This window comes from Arvicola amphibius, chromosome 5 (genome assembly GCF_903992535.2).
Source record: "Arvicola amphibius chromosome 5, mArvAmp1.2, whole genome shotgun sequence".
Classification (NCBI taxonomy): domain Eukaryota; kingdom Metazoa; phylum Chordata; class Mammalia; order Rodentia; family Cricetidae; genus Arvicola; species Arvicola amphibius.
Window position 1 is genome coordinate 43,729,081 of NC_052051.1, and position 16,750 is coordinate 43,745,830.

The following is a 16,750-nucleotide window of genomic DNA, read 5'->3' on the forward strand; positions in this document are numbered from 1 at the left end:
TTGCCCCCGGCTCGCCAACCGTCCCCGCGAGCCACAAGGTGGTCCTAGGCGTCTGTCCCATGAGCAGTGCAGGCGGGCGCCCCAGCCCACTCGTTTTCCCCGGGTAGAAAGTTATGGCTTATAGTTCATCCTGCCGCTCTAACCCCTTGAGGTTTTTCCAGCGGTCGGCTCCAGATGCAGTGGCAGGAAAGTGTCCCCTCCCCGGAGCAGGGTGCCCCGAACTCCTTAGCGAAGTGAAGCGGGATAGCAGGTGCAGGCCTGGGTAGCTTAGGGGAGGTCGGACTGTAGTGCGCCCCCTGGCTCCCGGGGCGGGGGTCGTGTCGTCAGCCCAGGACGAGCCTGGCCCGCCTTGGCCTTCAGAGTTTCAGGGCACGCAGTGCTTAGGCGCACTTCCCGCTACCGAGTTTCGTGACCCCTCCTGAGGTCGCTGGAGGCCGGGCTAGGCAGGTGCTTTCAAAAGGCGGCCCGGCCACTTGTGCATCTACAGTGCTTACTCTGCACCCGGCTCTACCCGGAGAGCGTGCAGGAGACAGCGGAGTGGTGGTGTCCGGACAGGGACAGCTCTGGACCGGCCACAGCACCCCTGTGCTTCAGTGGCAAGCTCAGCGCCAGGCTTCACAACGCTGCTCTCGCTTTAGTCCCAAGCGTCCAGAAACCAGGGGGTTAGAAACACTTCGCCCTGAGAGCAGAGGCAAGGGTTACGGTAAGCGACCCCCACCCCCACCCCGAGAAGGATTCCTGCGTGAGGAAGCGGTGGACAAACAATAACTAGTCAGAGCGGGCTCTGTCCCTGCGGCATTGATCCTGGGGCGGGGTGGGGGGGGCGGGAAGAGAAAGAAAAAGAATTAGAATCACAGTTCTTATAAACGGCCTTCAGATTCAGCCAGGGGACTTTTTTTTTTTTTTTTTTTGGAAGAGCACATGAACGAGGAATCTGAGGTTAATTTGTCATACTTTCAATCCGCAGTTTGTTAAGGGGGAAACTTTTCCTACAGGTGGTCTGAGGGGGTTAAAGAAACCTTTGTGACTAAGTTATATCCTGAGTTTGGAGAAGAAATGCTTCCCCTTCCCTCCCTTGTCCCCTTCCTCCCTTGCTTCTGTCCTAGGGGACTAACTGTGGTGGTCTTCCTGAGCGGTTGCCCATTTTGAGCTCAGAGCCCTAGAGTAGGGCTGTCGAGTGTAGACAGTTTTTCTCCTTTGGGCAAAAACCCGATTCTTGGGACCTGCTACCGGCGTAGTGGGTCTCAGAAGGTAGCAGAGGAACATCTTAATGATGGCGAGCTTGGAGAGATGACCCTTAGTCTGCAAAGAAGCATGCTTCTTGCCCTATAGAGGAACGGTGGGAAATCCACCTGGCTACCCAGGGATATGGACTGCGTAGCATTTGGATTGTCCTGTGCTGGGGGTCGTGGGAAGCCCACACCCATTCACTTCGTTGACAATTAGAAGCGTGCGACAACGGAGGGGGGGACAACAAATCAGTGGGGTTCCAACGCACAGGAGGGAAGGGAGCTATGCCTGGAGAAACCCCAGCTGGAAGACCAGAGGGATCCAAGATCCCCACATCTAACCGCATTCGTGGGGCGGACCAGGTTGGTCAGCGCATTAGCTCACGGAACTTGCACCTGTGTTTTCTGCAGCCAGCATCATTCTGACTTGCCCAGGGCGGACTGCCCAGAGCTCCTGACCTCCACAGCACACCTCCCTCCATCTCAGTGTGGCTTCTCTTTAGAGGTGCCTGCTTTGTTTCTGTTTTGTGGTATTTTAGGGGGAGGGCAGAAGATGCCACACCTTGTTTTCAGTTTTCTTCCTCATTTTGATGTTTGGGTCCATCTGCAGCGTCTCAGAGGCCCCCTGCTTTCTCTTTGACTTCTTTGCTGATGCCCCAGAGCCAGGCTCCTTGTCTGGCACTGTGTGCAAGTTACTTAGGAATGGCTAAAGATCCTGGCTAGAGGTGCCCAGGGGCGGTACTTTGACTTCTCTACTTCTCATTTGGCCTGGACTCTGGGACTAGCCAGAAAAGAGACCCGCTGTCCAATCACAAAAGAACCTGAGCTGATTGCTGCTTTTAGTCCTCTTTGGGATTCTTAGGCAGGAAGTGTCCTCCCAGCTTGGGAGGAGATGGCGGTGGATAGCGCAGAGTGGCTGCCAGAGTCCTAAGGAAAGGCAGAGAGGGACTAGGGTGGGGGGGTTCCTAAGAACAGCCTTAGCGCCTGCCCAAGCTTCCTCTCCTTTCCTCTAGTGAAAAACTGCCCAAGTCTTGTCGTGTGCTTGGAATGGAAGATGTCCTGCCTCTGGTCTCAAGTCTTAGCTGTTGAGAGCTGCCCCAGCTGTGTTTATAATACCAAGGCAGCATCCTTCGTGCGGCTTCCCACTACGGAAGTCCTGAGGTCCTTCACAATGCGCTCCATTTATTTACCCCAATGACACACTGTCACCTATAAACACCTCCCTGCCTCTCACAAGTTTTATTTTGTTTTTTTTTTCTTTTGTGTTGTATTTTGTTTCTCTCTGTAGCACTGGCTGTCCTGGAAACTCACTGTGTAGATCAGGGTGGCCTTGAACTCACTGACATCCTCCTACCTCTGTCTCCTGAGTGCTGGGACTAAAGGCTAAAGTCATGTGCCACCACTGCCCAGCTAACTCCTAGAAGAACCTTTTAAAGTTCTTAAGGCAGGGTGAGCTTCCCACTTAAGCCTGTGACTGCCAGTTTGCATATCTACAGAGGACACGGCTGTGGTCTTAGGGGATGGAGCAGTAGGTGCAATAAACTTGGACATGCTTAGGTTCCACCAAATGGGCCACTGCTGGTCATCCCTGGATGAGGACACCAGCGCCTATAAGCACAGCTCGATGCAGCTGCTCGGGCTAGTAGTGTGGGCTGCTGGGAACGCCTGCTCAAGGCAACTGTGGCTAAACCAGAGAGTGAAGGCCGTTTGGCTGACTCTAACGACTTCCAGGTTCCCCCTCCACCACTGAACAACTGACAGAAAGATACCCTGTGCTTTCTTTGGCTGTGTCAACCCAAAGTGATTGGCAGAGCAGGCATAGTCCATCACTGTGTGGTTTTACCAGTGGTTGGCACTCAGCCGAGTTTGTTTAGTTAACTGCTCCGTTTGATGGGTATAATGGGTTGGGAGTTTGTCTTCTTTCCTGTCACCTTTTAGCTGTAGGGTATGGGCCATGTAGATCTGGTCAGTGTCCTCCTTCTGTGTCATTGGCTGGTTTGTCCTCCCACCAGTGACTGATGGGAGAAGCTATAGAAATACACCTCAGTTCCCTCACTTTGATGGGACTACCTTGGGATGTGCCGTGTGCTGTCTCTAGGGTTCCTTCTTGGGACACTTTCCAACTGCTCACAGGAATAACTTTCTCTCTCTCTCTCTCTCTCTCTCTGACTTATGTTTTATTCTTTGAGTACCTATATGTATGGATTGCACCATGTGACGCTTGGTGCCCACAGAGGTTAGATAAGGGCATTGGGTTTCCTGTAACTGGAGTTACACATGGTTGTGAATTTCCATATAGATGGTAGAAACCAAACCTGGCCTAGAGAACAGCCGGTGCTCTTAACCACTGGGCTATCCGTCCATTGCTCTATTTCCCCCTTCTTGTCTCACATACCCATGCCCCTGGCACTTGAACTTGAATTCTTGTCTCTGCTTATGGGGGAAATCTACCTAAAACAGACTTTGGTTTTAGTTTAAAGTTCATTTAAAGCCTTGTGATCCCCAACCATTAGATGGAAATTCTAACTATCCCCTAGTGATATTCTGAAGACAGTAAACTGTCACCTACCGTCAGAAAAGGGCCTGGCACACAGCAAGCGTTGGGGAAAACGTTTTCTAGTTCTTTGATTCATAAGCAGGAGACTGTGCTGGATCTGAGAGTGTTGTGATGGTGGAGCATGGGGAACTAGGGTTAGAAAGAGACACTGTTTGGTGAGAAAATGGAGGTCAGCAGCTTGGGTGCATAGCTCGGTTGTGACCAGTGATACACTGTAGCATTGTAATGGCTAGTTGTCAGAAGTGGGGCATGGGAAAGCCTTGCTTTGGGCACTCACCTGTTTCAGCAGTGTAAATAGTCTTGTTATGGCTGGCTTTTAGCCATCAGCATGGTGCCATTGAACACTGAGTTGGCAAGACATGAGTGTGTGAACCCTTTGGCCACACCTGAGCTGGGATATACCCCAGTGATCTCACTTTTAATCTTACACACTGAGAGGTGAGGATCATGACTGTCCTGGGTGTCCAAAATTCACTCTGACTTGTTTGAATCACCATGTGAGACAGCTCTAGGGCCATACGATGGTTACTGAGACATATATGCCAAGTCTTTCTGGGCCTCAACTTCCTCATCTCAAAGGCAAGGGATTAGGTGGTTTCATGTGTCCCTTTTAGCCCTTGGTTCCTTTAGGAAGGGTCTATTGCATTTTAAGAAAATGTTTAAACGTCTACTCAAGACCAAAGTCTTGAGCAACAAAATGCTTTGCAAAAGCATTTGTACATCCTCATGGGCATGCATCCCTGGGCACCCTCAAGGGGTGTTAGGGTCTCCTGCTGGATAAGAAGTTCAGTGGACATTGACCCAGGATAACCCTGTCTGCCTTTCATGGCCCATGCAAGATGCAAGGACAGAGAAGGCCTGGGAGGGGAGGTAAGGATGCCTTCTGTGGAAAAGACAGTCTAACTTCCTGAGCACTGTGCAGTTTCTTAGGAAGCCAAGCAGAGAGCAGAGTTTCTGTAAGACAATTTTTTGCATCTTTGAAGTAGCTTACTCTTCTCTGCTCACCGGACAGTCTTCCAATGGGAGGGAGCCCCTGACTGAGCACGCCACCAAGGATATAATTGAACAAGTGCTTGGGGACATCCCTTGAGTCATTGTTTACAATGCCTACAATCTCAAGTTAGTTAATTATGGCATGGAATATCATGTGGCTTCAAAAGTAAGGGTTATGAATATGCATCTGTAAACATGGACAGATACTATATATTTCTAAGAAGGAAGCTACCAGGCAGGGTACTACTTTTGTGAAACATCCCCTTTAGATTTGTGTCTGCAAGGATGGATGGCAATGCACTGACGGCAGGTCTCTCTATGTGGCAGAATTTGGGGAGCTCTTGATTTCCAATCTTGTTTTTACTATGTGTAATAACTTTACATTATAATGCCCTATTCAAAACCATAAAAATTATCCCTTTGATGGTTTTTATGTGTGAATTTACTGTCAGCAAATCCATGTGTAATCTTGTAGGGCCATTGGCACTAAATATGCTGGAATATTTGTCACTCTAAACAGGCACTGTATACCCCTTAAATAGTCATTCCTACTCCCTACTCTCCCCGCCCCTGATTATTGCTATTCTACAGATTGTCCATGAATTTGCCTATTCTAGGTTAGCTCCTATATACATGGGACCATTCAATATTTGTCCTTTTATGGCTACTAAACTTCCTGCTTGTCCCTATTTTAAAAAATACAAGCAAAATGAGTATGCTGTTTTTATCATAGTGAGAAAAGCCCTGGGAGAGAGGTGTGGTATTTGGGGTCTGTGGTTTGTTTTATGCAGGGCCACAGGGCGCTGGCCTTTCTCCCTGACCTGGGACAGGTGTCACGCTCCCACCTCCATCTCAGCCTAGAAGGGTGGAGGTAGATGATTGGAGCTGAGCTGTACACCCTGCTGGCTGGGAGATGACCATAGCTGGATTTGATGGTTGCTAGCTGCTGTGTCTCAGACCCCTACTGCTGAACCGTTTCACCCCAGAATCATCTTTGTGGGTGGTGATTTGGGAAGGTGGGTCCGTCAGTAGCTGTCGTCTGGTGAGTGAGATTCACTGTTAGGGTTGTTGAGACCAGCTTCATTAAATATGGACTTCTGGCTTTTCTGTTTTAAGCATTTGTGTGTGTGTGTGTCCCAAACCCTGTGGCTGACCTGGACTTGCTGAATGCCCCTCATGGAGACCATGAGTATGTCTGTTGATGCTTTGATCACCACATGGCCTGGGGCACAAGGGGACTCTAGTTGGTGGGGTCCACGAAGCTTCAGGTATTCTGGGGAATTAAGTCATAGCTGAAAGTATGGGTACCCTCTTTATGAAATCCTGTGCAGGATGACCTCGACCATGGGGCCATTCGGGTGAGAATCACTGTGCTGTTCACGGGAGGGACAGCTGTGGTATGGGGAGCAGGTCCAGCAAACACGTGTGTACTTTGAACTGGGGCTGAGGTGAAGCTGGGTCAGGAGGATGTGGTGCGCAGGGCTGGGAAGCCAGGTCTTGTGGCTCTATTCAGGTACTGCAGGGCCACTGAAAGGGTCAGGATGCTTTTCTAGGAGGCCATGTTCTGGGATGAAAGCCTTAAGATTCTTACTAAGGAACCTGTTGGGTCCGTGAGCCTTCACTGTATTGACCAAAGGTGGGTCTGGGAAGCTTCATAGGAAGTCTTCTGTACCTGGTTCTGCCTTTTCATCTGCCTGGTGGGAAACTGCCCTTTAAATCCCAGACGCTGGGGACTGTGAAGCTGATTCTATAAAAACTGCCACTGAGGACTTTGAAGAGTCTCTGTGTCTTATGGTGCTGATTTTCCTTGTAGGGCTAGTCCACCCGTGATGGGGCAGGCAGAGCAGGCGTGACTGTGCTGCTGTGGAGGATTTCCCACGGGATGCTGTGGAAACCCCAGAGATCAGCTGTATGACCTGAGTTTTCCTGTGTTCATGGTTGGTCATTATGTTTGTTAAGAGGTGGCTAAAATACCTTGTTATGGCTGACTGCCTGGAGGCCTTTTCCTCTAGTCCAGGGGACCTGTGGGCTCTGGAGATAAAGGGAGTCAGCCATTCTGGCTTTTGATTTTCAACCCTTTTGATTTTCAAGGTGAGAAGTGGAGGAAACCCCGAGATTTGAGTATACAAAGTTCTGATTCTCAGCTTATAGCACCAAAAAAGGAAGCCGTGTGGGGTTCCCTTCAGGAAGGGGATGTGAAGTCAGAGGTGAGTCTCAGTATGGCCAGTGACTTGGAAACCACGCTGTAAACAGGACGTGTGGCCCTCACAGAAACCTATCATGGGAGGAAACTAGAGGCAGCCCTTCCTTACCTGCTGGGGTCAGTTGGTAGGTCTGCTGAGCTGGGGGACCAGCCTGACGATAGGCAGGGAGGACCAAACACTAGACCAGAAGGAAGTTCAGTTGGCCTTCTAAGAAAGACATATAAACTACCCTATAAAATAGCCCTTGCTTTTGAGACATGCAGGGCGAGAGTGTCTCCCCTTGTTCACGCCACTGGGGTCAATGTTGTCTCCCCAGCACCCTCTGATGACTTTGAGGCAAACCAATCCCAGGAAATTTCTGTCTTGGTTGAGTTTTAGTTCACAGTGGGTGCTGAAATCCGCACACTGTGGCAGGGCCCCTCCGCATGGTGACAGAGGAGCTCCATGGGCTTGTGGCTAAGTTCTTCCCCCCGTATCTGTTTATAATGGGGTGCGGGGGTGAGGCCCAGGATCCTAAGACTGTTTCTCTTGAGCCAGTCTGAATTCTTTCATCTACCTCGTCTTATAGTGGGTGACACAGCTTCCTTATTCCAAAGTGGTCTTGCCCCTTGGAGGGGGCCTGCTGAGCAGAGAGGCCAAGATGCAGGGGCCCTTGCTTCTGTCCTCAGCTAGGGCTCAGGCACTAGATCAGACCCTTTTCATCCAATCACGTTTCAATCCAGCTGTTGATTCTTCAGGCACACCTGTGTAGGGAGGTCTCCATGCTCAAAGGGATGGATAGGACTTAGAGCATTGCTGGGGCCTGGCACCCACAGAGGGCGTGGAAGCCAGCACAGCTCTCCCAGGCCTCACACTGTGCTCCTCGTCTCCAACCCACGTGATATGCTTTACAGCCAACCTGCGAGTGTAAGTACTTCCCTGAGTGCTGTGAGCTGCCGTGCAAACTAGCCAGACCGGAGGAGGGGTTGTGGATCCTGACTGGTCGCTACCCAGTTGTTCAGAAGCACAGGCTCCAGCCTGGGTCTTGTGACGGGCATATGAAGGCAGGGCATGGTTTAGGGCATTGAGTTCCTAACCTATGAGACCTGATGCTACCTCCAAAATAGCTAATGTCAGGACTTAGCTGGCTTACGGGGCACTAGATGTCCAGACTGATTGCTACTTGCTGGTGGGAGAAATCCCTTTGTTACAGGCTTCTGTACTGAATGTGGTATGGTAAGGGAAAATGCTGACATATAGTACCCTAGACCCCCCCATGCATACACCCATACATACACACCACACACAGCTCCCTTGCCCTCATTCCACACCCCATAATACCCCACACACTCACACTGCCATGTCTGTCTTTACACACACCCTCTCTTAAACACCTATACCCATACAGAGTTCTTACTTCCTTCTGTGCCTTTTCTTAGTGTGCACCGTGGCCTTTGTTTCCTCATAAGAGATGAAGGGCCTCTGCGTTTCCTTTTATAAACATCCACTGAGAAGGACAAATCCTTTCGGATGCCCAAGGGATGTCCCTCTGTAAACAGGCTGCTCTCCTGGCCAGGCCGACTGTCTAGGTGTCTCAGGGTGGCTCCCGTAGCACTTGCTGGCCAGCCCCAGCCATTGTGGAGCAGGAAGCAGGTGCTTGGGGCTGTTGCCTCAGAGTCACTTCCTGAGATCTTCTGCAGTAGCTCGGCTGGGGGAATTCAGACCTGAATGTGCAGGGCCTGAGTCAGAGGCCTGGGTGGTGTGAATGGAGCTGGGCTTTGCAGCCCCCACTGGTAGGGGAATCCCCGCCCACTGTGGCAGCTCAGTTCTGCATCTTCCCAGGGGCCCAGGGACCCAGGGGAGTGAGGTGGCTTGGATGGGACCCGGGCCTTTGCTAGTAGTGGAGGCTTATTTCTGAGGGTAGAGGTGAGGGTGAGGGACAGAATGTGGGGTTTGTGATGGAGAAAAGTGGTTTATTCTCTGGACAGTTGCATTGAGGATCCGTGACTGTGATTGCCAGGCCCAAGGTCCTGGACAGGGATCTCTATGCTCTGCCCTGGGCCTGGCTCTTACGGGTCTGCCTTTCCTCCAGTCGGTTTGCTGGACCACTTCCCTTACCCCAAGACTCCCAGCCTCTGGTCAGTGGTGCCGGATCCAGCCTGCACTGTCTCTCCTGCCAAGACAATCTCAGCTAGGCCCTGCACCAGGAAGCCTGGACTCTGTGTGGCCCGAGACAGTCCTCGAACCTTGGACCTTCCATTTCTTCTCTGGGGCTGCTTCTTCTGTGGAGTGTGGGATCAATACATTTTCCTCATAGTCAGAATCTCGCGTTGTCTCCCACCTCCCCCATTCTCACACCCGCGTGCTGTCCTTGGTCACTTACTCTCCTGCTTCCCCACTTTAATCTATCTCTCCTAGCACTGCTAAGGCTTCCGATCTCCTCCTCAGGACCGGAAGTGGCCGGGAAGATACACGGCTCTTCCCAGTGTATACCCACCTCAAGGTCTAATCATGACCGCCAAGGTCTCAAGGCACTCTCTCCTAATGACGCACTTTCTAAAATGTTTAAAGAGTGAAAAGAGTAAAGTTTTGTGTGTGACGCTTTGACCGCAGCTCAGCTCCAGCCGTCCCCGTGGCGCTGTGTGCCGCCGGGACGCTCAGGTGCCGTGTGCAAAGGATGGAAGTCAGCCGAGGACGGATGGAGAATAAACAAGTCTCAGAAAGGACTCAGCCTGGCCAGGAAGTGGGCCCTCCATTGATCGAGGCATTTAGACGGAGGTGAAGGGTTCGAAACCTGAGTTTGCTCCTAGAGAGTTGGTAACCACTGTGTGGAATCCCCTGACATCTGTAGATCTTGGCAGGGCCTCAGCCCACAGCTCAAGTCTCCTTCCTTGAGTGGTGCAATGGGGCCGGGGCTTCCTGTTTGCCAGTAGCCCTTCTTCCTGCCCTGTTAGCAGGGTCCTGAAGCACAGAGGGCTTGTCACCATCTCCTCTCTGTCCTGGCTCTTCCACAAAGCTGATTGTCTCAAGTGGCCTGACCTGTTAGTCTTTATAGCATGAAGCACTGTGAGATTGCTCTTAGAGAGGGCTGGGGGCACAGAGGAGGGGTAAAGACCAGTCCCCAAAGGGGAAGCTGCAGCCTCTAGCAAGCATTTCCTTTGCATCAGACAAGAGCCTGGGGCAGACTTCCTCCCTTCTAGTTTGCAAGAAGAGGTGTTTGCACCAGCTCTGTGCCTGCATGATCCCTAGAGATGGCCTGTCATCTCCTCTCTCTTTGGAAGCAGAAGTCACAGGGAGGGATGCTAAATACCAGCTCAGTCCTTTTTTAGACGGCACTGCGCCTCCCTGTTTGAAATACATTTGATGTTGTCCTGGGTCTACACGGCACTTTATCAGATTTCACAGTGGCTCTTGCCCGGATCTATGCTGGCCTGACCTGGAGAGACTCCCAAAGACACTGCTAATCATTGGTTTTCTCTGTGGCCAGAACATCGTGGTTTTTTGAAACACTCCCCTTCCTGTCCTGTTCCCTGACCCATGGGTGCTGTGCACTGAGCCCTTTCATGATTGTTGAGGTGGGGGTAAGGCAGGGCCTGGTTCCTGCTAACATCCAGGAAGATAGGTTGGGAGAGGAAAACAGCAACAGCTCCCAGAGGGTACTCTCCATCTGCCTCCCTGTGGGCTGTCCCACCAGGGTCCTGCCCTCTGTCCTGGACCTGCTTTTCTCCCCTGGGCCTTTCCAAATAGGAGAGATAGTCTCTCAGGGCTGGGACAGAGCCAGAGCCAACTTCTGGGCCCCCTGACTGCAGGGGGTAAGAAAGTCAGAAAGAAACAGACTAGGAAGAGAGGGATTCCACCATCTTTGGATGGAGCTGTGACCTTTCTTAGCTTCTGGGGTTTCTTTAGGCCTGGCCTTTGCTCTTCTCATGGGAAACTGGGCCTGTGAGTTTCTCAGGCTTGAGCAGCCCCTCACTGACTCTGTGGAGCCTGGTGTGAGAGGCTGGAAATGCCTGTGAGCCAGGCTTGTGGAAAGGAAGAGGGAGACTTCTTGGAAGGTCAGTGATAATGCCATCATTGGCAGGTCTGTCCCCATCCTACTCAGAGCTGCTCAGAGCGCCAGGCCTGCCTTAGACGGGCAGTTGTTTTACTATGGCCAAACCAGGAGTGTTTAATTCCAGACATGGGTTGGTAGTGTAACCAGGGCAAAAGCCTGGCTATGCAGCCATAACTGGCTGGGCTCAGTCACCACCCCACTATGTTAAAGAGACCCGCAATGGCAAAAGTCTGCATAATCAAGCAGCCTGGTGTGAGGTTGCCACTATCTGGGTTCTGGCCCTTGTGGTGGTCTTGACTTGAGGAGATCAGAGTGGTTGCTTTAGGACATATCTCCCACTGATGGCTGTCACCCTTTCAGGGTGGCCCATCCTGAGATGTTTTTTACTCTTCCTAGAATCCACAGTGACTGCAGGTTTCAGCCAACTTATTTCTGTGCCTTCAGCTTTGTCGAGGGCTGAACTAGGTAGTAAGCCTCTTCCTGAGTGACTAGCAGGCTTGTGCAGCGTCTAGAGAGAGTTTGACCCAAACACATCGAAGGCAGACATGCCAACCTTTCTACAGTATCTAGTTACTTAATGACCTCAAGCAAAGAGTGCACACTTTTCACACAAAGCTGTTTTTAGTGCCTGCCAGGGTGTGGCAGATGCTGCGGGTACCACCTGGACCCCTCTTACCATTACATGATGGGTGTCTTGCCCACATATGTCTTAACCTGTGAGGTCACTCTTCCTCTCTGGAGGGGCCAGGGCCTTTTGGCTAGTGATAACACTGGTGTCCCTGGGCAACTCCCTGCTGTTCTTCACACCCCAGGGCCTCTATGAGAGCAGGAAACTGCTTGCCTCTGAGGGAATCAGTATCCCTCCTTAGCTCCTTCCCAGTCAGCCTTGTCATGTGTTTCTCCTGAAGCTACATCTTCAAGAAACCCCAGGTGCAAGAGTTGTCCTCCGAGATTGGGCTCTGCTCCTGGGGAATCCCTCACCCTGAGAGCAGGTTTTCCTTTGCAGCTGCAGTTGAGCCCAGACTCAGCATTGCAGGGGTGATCATTCCTGGGAACCGGGGCAGGGTAGGGCTCAGGATGGGCGCAGCTGGCCTGTGAGGGTGAAGAAAGCCTCAGCAGGTGGCTTTTTGTGTCACAGCTGTTAAGTATTGTAAGGAAGAACAAGCTGAGGGTGAGTGCCTGTTCCTCCAGCACTGCCCTGGCTCGAGGTGGTGGGGTTAGCTCACAAGGTTAGGAGAGTTTGGGCGAGCTTGCTAATGTATGAAAGCTCGTATGAGGGAAATCTGACTGAGTTCGGTGTGGGGCCTGGGTGGCCTGTCCAACAGTAGTAACATTTCTGAATGTCTTAACAGACATGCTCTGTATTTAGGGACATTCAGTTTTTACCTTAGTTTCTAATGCACTGGCTTAGAAGTCCCGTGTAGGTGACATCCCCGTTCACAGAAGGTCAGTAGAGGTAAAGGTTTAGAGTGCCAAGGAGCAGCTTCATGTTAGTAATTGGGTGAAATTTCTCTCTCTCTCTCTCTCTCTCTCTCTCTCTCTCTCTCTCTCTCTCTCTCTCTCTCTCTTGTGTGTGTGTGTGTGTGTGTGTGAATGTGCACACCCTTTTTTCCCTCTTTCCTCTTCCTCGCTTTCTTCTCTCCCTCCCTTCCTTCCGTTTTTTTCCCTCTTTCCTCTTCCTCGCTTTCTTCTCTCTCTCCCTCCCTTCCTTCCGTTTTTTTGTTTTGTTTTTGTTTTTGTTTCTAGACAGGGTCTTTCTGTGAAGCCTAGCTGACCTGGAACTTCTACATAGACCAGGCTGGCCTTGAACTCACGGAGATTCCTACCTCTGCCACCCCTGTGCTGGAATTAAAGACGTGCGCCTCTACACCCTGCTTGCCCCTTCTTTCTTGTCCCCTTCTCCTCTTTCTCTCTATTCTTCTGTCTCTCTTTTTTCCCCTTCCCTCTCTTTCATCTTTTCTCAGTGTGGTAAATCAGAGGGAGTTTCTGCCCTGTGCCCAGGATGCCAGCTGATGTGGCCTCTGGTTCCTTTCTTCCTGTCTTTTCTACAAAGACATGGCAACCACCAGTTTGATCTCAAGGCATTGTGGGACATGATGCTCATAAATGATTCCGCCAAGGCATTTAGAGTACAGCAACCTACAAATTCTAGATAATAACAGGGAAAACAGGAGGATTACAACCAGCAGCTGCCATGTCCCCTTTTCAAGGGCAAAGAAACTGTGGGTCACCCTTGGAGGAAGTCTAATTGAACCCACATTCCAACGCCACTAACCATCTTCCTTTGACCCTCCTCCTGTGAGGAACTTAATTCTAAATTTCCAAGCCACTGTTAGGATCCTCTGGGGCTTGCCCTGAGTTGTGTGTGAACTTAGCTTCATTTTTCTAGCTGGTTGGGAGGAGATGGAGGTCCTGAAACCCACCTGCAACTACTTCCCTTGTCAGTTCGACAACATGGTAGCCTACGGACGTATTCTCCTTACACTCCAAGAAGCATAAAAATAAGGGAAAAAATGTGAGGAGAAAGCAGGCCAGAGAAAACGGGGTAGCCTAATGTGAGTCTATAGGGCAGACATCTTGTGCAGATACAATAATAGACCATTTCTGGCTATGCCCGTGGGAAGACTGCCCTGTGGCTAGAAAGAGGTGCTGAGGAATTTCTACAACTGGGCTTCCAGATGACTTGATTCTATTAATCTGGCAAGTAAAAATGGTCACAAGAGAGATGGAAAATTTTTCAAAGATTTGTTAATAACTTGAATTTTTTGAAAGTTTATATATTAAGGACATTTATATATTAAGGACATTAACTCTTTGTCACATGCATTGTGACTATTTCCCCCATTTGCCTTTTGACTTTCTACGGGGTTAAATTTTTTTTTTTTCTAAACAGAAGTTGAAAACTTTGATTTTTTTTTAAGTATTATGTTTCTGGATTTTGAGTCTTGACTGGGAAAGGTTTCTTTTTCTCATATCTAGTTTAACACACACACATCAAATTCTTTTGCCATTTTATTTTTTAATATTGAAACTTCAGTGCATCTATAATCTTTTGGTGGAAGGCATAAAAGAGAATTCATTTCCCATCTCTGCATCTTCCCTGTCCCAAGGCCAGCCGGCCCTTTAGTGAAATTTTTGGCTAGTATGTCTTTTCTCCGTTATTTGGAGATGCTGCTCACATTCTCTTTCCAGATATATTTGGTTCTAATTCTGGATGTGTATTGTCTTGTTGATCTGCCTGTTTCGCCTCTAGTATCAAGTAGATTTTAATAACTACACAGACGTCTCCTCTTCTCTAATTGGTATTCCCAGGAGGTTTTAAGAGGATGTGGTATCAAAAAGGAACTGTCTGAAGAGCAGGGTAGATTGCTTTCAGATGCAAAACAAAATTACTAAATTATAGGTTTTTTGGGAGGCAGTGAACAAAGAGAGCTTTACAGAAAATACACTTGGTGAGTTTGAGACTAGTTAAATAATTCTGAAGCAAATGAGGGTTGGAGATGATGGGTGAAAATGATATGAGGCTTGGTATGTGGATGGACAGATGGATGGGGGATAGATGGGAGATAGATGGGAGATAGAGGATGGGTATATGGGAAGAGGGATGGATGGATGGGAAGATGATGATGGATAGATGACCATATGGATGGGAGGAGGGATGGGAGGAGGGATGGGAGATGGAAGAATGAATAGGAGATAGATGAGTGAGATGATGGATTGATGGATAGATATAGATAGACAGACAGATAGATAGATAGATAGATAGATAGATAGATAGATAGATAGATAGATAGATAGATGATAGGAAGGATGGAGGGATGGGTGGGAGGATGATGGGTGGTTGAGGGGATGCACAGAATGGAGGATGGATGAATGGCACTAGATAGAGGGGATAAAGGTTTTCAGAAGAACAATAATGGAAAGAAGAAAGAATTAGGTGGTTTTTTTTTTTTGTTTTTTTTTTTTTGGTTTTTTTTTTTTTTTTTTTGGTTTTTCGAGACAGGGTTTCCCTGTAGTTTCTAGAGCCTGTCCTGGAACTAGCTCTTGTAGACCAGGCTGGCCTCGAACTCAGAGATCTGCCTGCCTCTGCCTCCCGAGTGCTGGGATTAAAGGCGTGCGCCACCACCGCCCAGCAAGAAGAAAGAATTAGGCAAAGAAAAGACTACAATAGCACTTCTCCTGTGTTTGAGGTGAGAAAATCACTAGTGGTCAGTCTCCTTTGTAGCGCAATGCCTGCAGTATGTGCTATGGTACGGTTTGCCAGTTGGGCAAGGGCCTGGAGATTGAAACACACACACACACAGAGAGAGAGGGAGAGGGAGAGAGAGAGAGAGAGAGAGAGAGAGAGAGAGAGAGGAGAGAGAGAGAGAGAGAGAGAGAGAGCCAAGAATGTCTTTTTTATTATGGTCCAGGGAAGCTTATATAGGGTCTCCTTGACGACGAATGGCCACACCCTAACTCTCAGCTGCAAGCCCACCAGAAACCACTCCCCTGCCATCAGGAACTCCTGAGGAGTCTCATGCTCAGAGCAGCTGCAAAACAAGTTGTTTGCTCAGAGCAGCTGCAAGCATAGGAAATCAAGCTGTTTACTCGGGGGGGGGGGGGGGGGGGGGCCCACAGGAAATTCAGGGTCTGGGGGTCCACAGTCCCCAACAATTCTTTACCATTAATCTGGTTGTCATTGGAACCCGCCTATAGAATGACTGACCAAAGTCCCCTACGGCTTTCATGTAGTTCCAGCCAGGCTCCAAGTGTCCATCCATTCCCTGGGCTGCACCACCAGCTCCTGGATCCACCATCACTGCTGTCTTGGATACCCTGTCCTAAAGGCTTTCAGCACACCACATCCTTTCCCCTCTGTCCTCTAGAGGCTCCTCTCCCTCTGCCCACTCTCTTGGCTGGGCTACCTGGAAGCTTGCCCCAACCCTCTCCATTCTCATGACATTATCTGTTCCGACTCAGAGGCTCACACTCCCATCTTGTACAAAGGGTGTGTGTTGTTGGTTGTTTTTTATTCTTTGGCTCTCTGCGGGGCCTGCCACCCAGCTTCCAAATAAATACTCACGGAGTCTTATTCTTTCTTATGAATGCCCGGCCTTAGATTGGCTTGTTTCTTGCCAGCTTTTCTTAAATTATCCATCTAGTTTTGCCTCTGGGCTTTTACCTTTCTCTATTTCTGTATATCTTTGCTTTCCTTCTTACTCCATGTCTGGCTGTATGGTTGGGTGACTGGTTTCTGGCATCCTCCCCTCCTTCCTTTCTTGATCCTCTGTCTCTTCCCAGAATTCTCCTCCTATTTATTCTCTCTGCCTGCCAACACCACCTACCCTTTCTCCTGTCTTGCTATTGGATGTTTAGCTTTTTATTATACCAATCAGGTGTTATGGGCAGGCAAAGTAGCGCAACTTTACAGAGTCAAACAAATGCAACATAAAAGAATGCAACATAGCTGATATGGCAGACCTAGTTGACTTCCCAGGGGAGGCTTCACCCTCTCTGAGGAGCGGATGGGGGAAGGGGGAGGAAGCAGGAGGAGAGGAGGGAGGGGAACTGGGATTGGTATGTAAAAAATAAATAAAAATTTTAAAACGCCACATATCTTTGCATTATTAAACAAATGTTCCACAGCATGAACAAATGTAACTCGTCTTAAACTAGTATTCTGCAACAGGTGTGCCTCTGCCTGGATACATCTACCCTGTACTGTTGGCACTGACACCTTAGTGGGGGGGGG

General features: G+C 49.7%; 1 protein-coding gene across 1 annotated transcript in view; it reads left to right on the plus strand.

The window, feature by feature from the left end:
* The first annotated feature begins 431 nt into the window (after positions 1 to 431).
* The window catches only part of Rassf2 (Ras association domain family member 2), a 37,893-nt gene continuing 21,574 nt past the window's right edge, over positions 432 to 16,750 (plus strand). The window contains exon 1 of the mRNA XM_038330433.1: positions 432 to 703. The gene's annotated coding sequence lies outside the window, so the exon portion shown is untranslated. The remainder of the gene's footprint in view (positions 704 to 16,750) is intronic.